This window comes from Populus nigra, chromosome 10 (assembly GCF_951802175.1).
Source record: "Populus nigra chromosome 10, ddPopNigr1.1, whole genome shotgun sequence".
NCBI classification, from domain to species: Eukaryota; Viridiplantae; Streptophyta; class Magnoliopsida; order Malpighiales; family Salicaceae; genus Populus; species Populus nigra.
In genome coordinates this window covers 3,674,272-3,680,271 of record NC_084861.1, presented here as the reverse complement: position 1 = coordinate 3,680,271, position 6,000 = coordinate 3,674,272, and positions in this window count along the sequence as shown.

Sequence of the window (6,000 nt, the reverse complement as noted above, 5' to 3'; positions counted from 1 at the left end):
GGTTTTAGTTTTTTTTTATATATATATATATACTTATAACATAATTTATGAACAACTAATTAATATTATTACTTTTATTTAATTTTAGGTTCACAAACATTGAGGCTGCAAGGGCTATAACATTGGCATTTATATCATCGATGGAGATTTCATTGTTTCAATGGAGCCAAGTTTCCAGACATCCTGAGTGGAAACCTAATATCGATGCATGGTTTAAGCGATTTCAGGTCGGTGTTAATTTTTAATTTTTAGCTTATTTTTAATAAATAATTTTTATAATTTTTATAATTTTATATCTTGTAATATTTTTATTTTATATGAATTATTTATATACACAGAACAAATTTGAGTGGGATAAGGCGAACAACAATATTGTGAGGAGGGTATGGGAGAATCACGTGACAACTAGGTAAAATTGAAGATAATATTTATTTTTGTTTTATAATTTTATGTTTTAAATTCTAATTTGTTACTATGGAAGTAGGTTGCATGATTTTTGGTATGACACTAAAAAAAAATAAAAAAGAAACGTTAGGGATAACGGTCTTGAAGGATGGAATGAGGTGGCGGTTTGGCGGGAATTCAAACTGCCATTCATCTCGGGGGAAATATGGACGTCATATGTTGAGCACGTGACCCCAGAGCGGTTCTCATGGCGCTCACAGTCCGGTGCCGACAACCGAAAACAGTAAATTCATGGTTCAGTGACCATGCACACTGACGGGTCCGTCCTATTCAGCGCACATGCGAAGCGGATGGTAAGATTAATTTTAATGAAATATATCGTTAATTAATTTTTCGTTCCTTATTAAATAACTTTCAACCTATTTTTTCCTTACAGGCTGCGTCTCATAGACGTGAGCCGAGTCCAATGAAGCTGTTTGTAGAGACGCATGTCCGGAGTCAAGACAGCCATAAGGGGGTGCATCAGTTTGTGGACAACCGTGCTCAACTCTTTGTGGTATGTTCGTTCATTCATTTTATTTTGTAAGTTATTATTTTCTTGAATTGCATCTTGAATTGCATATGATGATTTTTTTAAAAAAAATTTTAAGAGACCTATAACAGCCGGTTGAGGGAGAGATATGAGGACAATCCTTTGACCCATCCAGATTTCGATCCAGATTTGTGGATGGAGGTGGGATTGTCTGGTGGACCCTATCGCACCCTCGCGAGCGGAGCGCGGCGATCCTCGATTGATTTCGAGGTCTTTTGTTTTATGAATAATGGAGTCGCCACCTAATATTATGGTCACTAGAAAACCTAAACTGGTCCTTCAGAGATTCTAAAGTAAGGGACTGGTTGCGTAAAGGGAAGGTATTAGCACCCCTAATACGCCCTACCTAAGGTAAGCTGCTTGGTATTTGGTTTGCCTTATAATTGCTAATGGTGTTGGTGTCTTCTAATCCCATCAGTTTTCCTAGGATAAGTTTACTATGATGAATAAACTTGGACTCGAGGTCTAATAAGAAAGAACCCTTGGTCAATATGGATCACACCCTTAGATATGTCTATAAAGTACCAAGGAGAACCAATGCAGATCTCTTGAAATTTATGTTTGATTCAGACTAAATTTATAACCTATGATTTATGAGATAGGTAGAAATCCATGGACATTCCATGTGCTTTAAAAGCTCATTTTTCCTTTAGTATTTCAAGAGTTTGCGACTCGTAAATCACAAGAACGAGAGACAAAGATTCAGAAATCTAAGGAAATTCAGAGCGCTTTAAAAGCCTCTTTTTGCCTTAGTGTTTCATACTCATGGCTCGTAAACCGTGAAGTCTAAAAATTGAAATGTCCTCGATTTTAATCGAGGCTTCTTTCAAAAATGTATGATGACTTATTATTTCTAAAAAAATATTTTGGATATTTACAACTTAGGGTTTCTTTATCCAAACATTAACAGTAAATAATAACAAGTTATTCCCAATAATATTTTGGATACTCATCCTTTTAGGATTTCTTCATCCAAACATTAATGGTGAATAATAAGTTATTCCCAATAATATTTTGGATATTCATCCATTTAGGATTTCTTTATCCAAACATTAACGGTGAATAATAGATGAATTTCTCCAAAATAAGATTTTTGTATTTTTTGGAATATTGGCCAATACCCTTTAAAGTTTTACAAACATTGTGTAAAATCCAGAAATGCAAGAAAATATATTTTTTGTTGTGTTTAAGAAATCCATGCGAAAACACATTTTCAAAACTTTAAATATTTGTTTTTTTATATATAAAAAGACGTTCAAAACATGTTAGGGTATTAGCCGTATGCATGAAAACATATATATATATATATATATATATATATATATATATATATATATATATTTGTCACATTTGTGTTGAAAACCGGGTATTCTAAATGCGAGATTGATATATATTTTTTTATAATATAAAAAAATACAGACCTTAAAATAAATATGCTAGAAAATCATTAATCTCTCTCTCTTTCTTTTTTTTTTGGAAAAAAAAAGTGAAACCAGTAGATTCGGCTGGGTCACTTGCTTAAGCAAAAGACCAGGCTGGACACAAAAAAACTCAGCTACTGTTCAAGTGAATTATAATTCACTTTAACAGTAAACACAAAAGGCATGCACAATAGGTGTGTAATTAAAATGCAAAGTGAAGAGAATGCATGGAAACTTACCTGGCGCTGAAACGGGCGAAGATGATGATGCTGCAGTTTGTTGCGCACAACCAGTCATTATTGATTCTGAAGACAATGACGAACGTTGGTAACTGGTGTTGGTCTCTGTCTTTCTCTTCTTGCAGATGCTTTCTCTGGAGACAACGAAGACGATGATGAAGGTGTGATGTGCCGGAAGAATGGATGTTCTTCCTTTTTGTGTTTTCTTGTTATTTCTCTGTTTTCTTGTGGGCTGCTGCTTCGGCTAATACCTATGGAAGAAAACGTTGCACTATCGGAGGAGAAGAAACTGGAGACGGAAATGAAAGGACGAAGGCGATGGCGTGGTTGGTCCCTCTGTGTTTTCTTCTGTTTATGTTCTTTCCTTCTACTCGTCCCTGTTGTGTTCTTCTTCGTTCGTTTGTTCTCTGGTTTTCTTTCCCATGCTTCCCTATTTCTCCCTCTATATTTTCTATCTTCCTCCCTCTATTTTTTTTTTTTCTGTTTGTCCTTCCTCTCACTCGCGTTCGTCTTCTATTGAGAAGAGATGGTTGCTGCTGTTATGGCTGGTGCATTCTCACGGTAAGAAAAGGGAGTGAGGGCTGGTGTTTACGGGGGCTCTCGGTGAGAGGGAGACAAGTTCGGGAGGAGATGGTGGTCATGGTTTGGGGAAGATGGTGTGAGTGTACATGGGTTGCTGGTTTGAGTAACAACCAGAGCTGTTGAGGGAGGCTGGGATGGTTGGAGATGACGGGTCCAGGGGAAAATGGTTGGCTATGGGTAAGAGGAGAAAGGGGTTGTGGCTTTAATGGGGTTCTTTTGCAAGGGAATAATGGAGATGGGGGACTAACAGAGAGGGGAACTGCTGCGTTTTGGAGGACAGATGGCAATGGTGGAACGACCGAGAGGGGAATGGGGGTTGTGGTGAAAGGGAGAGGGGACAATGTATGGCCAGAGAGAGATCCTTAGTTTCTTCAAAGGGATGGGGCTGCTTCGTTGTTTTTATTTTTAAAAGATGAGTAGGGGCTACGGCTTCTTTGCTAGAGAAATAGGGTTAGGGTTTCTTTGCTAAAGATAAGCAGGGTTTTTTTTTATGTGTTTCCTCTAATTTTTGTTTGTCTCTCTGCCCCCTCCTAAATTTTTCTCCCCCTCCTTTTAAATATGGCTGGATGTTCACTTATATAGAAAATCTCTACACGTGCTATTTAAGAAAATATTGCAATAATTAGTGTAGAGATTGTCTTCTATAACTAGCACCAACAAATCCTATATATATGATATTTTTTATTGCAGTGATTATTTTCCATAACCAGCACGAATCAAATCATATATCTATGGTATTTTATATTGCAATAATTATATATGATTCAATAATTATCTCCTTGACACATTGCTTCCTTGATATTAGCCTTGATGCTCTATGTTATCGCCACATGTAAACCCTTATTATTAGTTTTTATTTTTATTTGAAAATTTATTAAAATATGGGTCAAAAATTGGGTAGCAACAGACCCAATAAAAATCGGGTCTACAGGCTCTCCAACACTACGGCTGAAAACTTGTGTTCGACTCGTAGTGTCTCAACCGTTGGGAGCTCTCCATCAGAATCGAGCACCCAGTCTGAGGAGCTCATTGCCTTGAAACAACAATATTTACATCTCTCGAGGAATTATAATGAGCTCCGTCACATAGTCATGGAATGAGATCAAAGATGGGTGATGATACTTGTGCAGCTCCTTTTTGGCCGTACGGTCCCGGGAACAACCAACCTCCTCCTCCTCCTCCTCCTCCTCCTCCTCCTCCAGCTCCGTTGCTATTCTAGTTTAATTTTATTTTTTAAACACATTAAATTTGTAATGAGTATTTGGATGAATATTATTTAACATTATTTTTATATTTTTAATGTTTAATCCAATTTTATTTGTTTATTAGAGTTTTACTATTAATAAATTATTATTATTATTATTATTATATATTTTAAATACATACCGAAGGCTTTAGTGACAGATAATTTCTGTCAGTATTTCACAGAGAGTTGCCAAACAATTACCTACCACGCCATAATTACCGACGGACATATTCCGTCGGTGATTACATACAGACGGCTTTACCGATGGCTAATTTCCATCGGTATTTCATAGAGCCACACAATTACCACCGATGCCATAATTACCGATGGATTATCCGTCGGTAATTATCATTGAAAATTCAGACGGATTTAGTCCATCGGTAATGCTCCCGCGGGAAATTTTTTTTTGGCGCGTATATCCGTCTGTAAGACCGTTGGTGTTTCGTCGGTGGGTAGTTTTTTTTATTTGCGATAAAATTAGCGATGAAAAGGGGAGTTACCGACGACTATTATACCGATGGACGTGTTCTGTCGGTGAGGCCATCGGTAATTATTTCACCGACGGAGTTCATTCCTGTCACTGACGGAATTAGTTCGTCGGTAAAACTGTTTAATGGTGTAGTGGCCCCCATGTCATTTGAGTGATGTGATAGGACTGTCTAGTCACCAAATACCGCCTTCCAAAGCAGCACTTGAAAGATCTCGGCACCCCGATGCAATGAGACGACGTGTGCCCCTAATATGCATCGATTATTTCTTTCTTTTTTTTCCCTTTCTCTCCCTCTCACTAGCCCTTTCAAAAACTTAGACCAACCCTTGCAATTTATTTTCTCTTTATATTTGGTCTATGTCCTTTTGATTACTATTTTATTTTTATTTTCAATAAGCCATAAAATTATAATTTTTTTTTCAATTTCATCCCCCTTTACTTTTTGGTCTTTCAGATTTGGTCTCCATTCTTCTGATTAATTTTTTTTTATTTTTAATAAGCTATAAAATTATATTTTATTTTCAATTTCACCCCTTTCATTTTTTTCTTTCAAATTTAGTCCCTATTATTTTGATTATTGTTTATTTTTCTTGGGATCGTTTTTTAGGTTTTTTTTTCACAATTTCATACTCCATAGGATTGTTTTCTATCAAATTTGATTATTATTCTTTTTATTGTTATCTTTCTTTTTTCTTCGACAAGTTTTTTTAAATTGATATTTTTTTTCATAACTTCATCCTTCAAAATTAAATTGGTTGGAAATTAACCTTCTTGATTGAACCCGGTTCAAGAATTTCATGGGTTACGAGTTTTAGAGAATAGACTGGGTTTAGGAAGATTGTTTGGGTTGGCTTGGTTCTTTCTTTTCCTTTTTTAAAGCTAATGTTTTTTTATCATTTTTTTTTAAATTTCACTTTATTATTTTTTATGTTTTTCCCTCTTTGAAATTAGTCTCGAGTTCATGACAAGAGTCACTGATATAAAAGTTTAACGTGGGTTGACTTTTGTTTTTTTGGGTCCTTTTT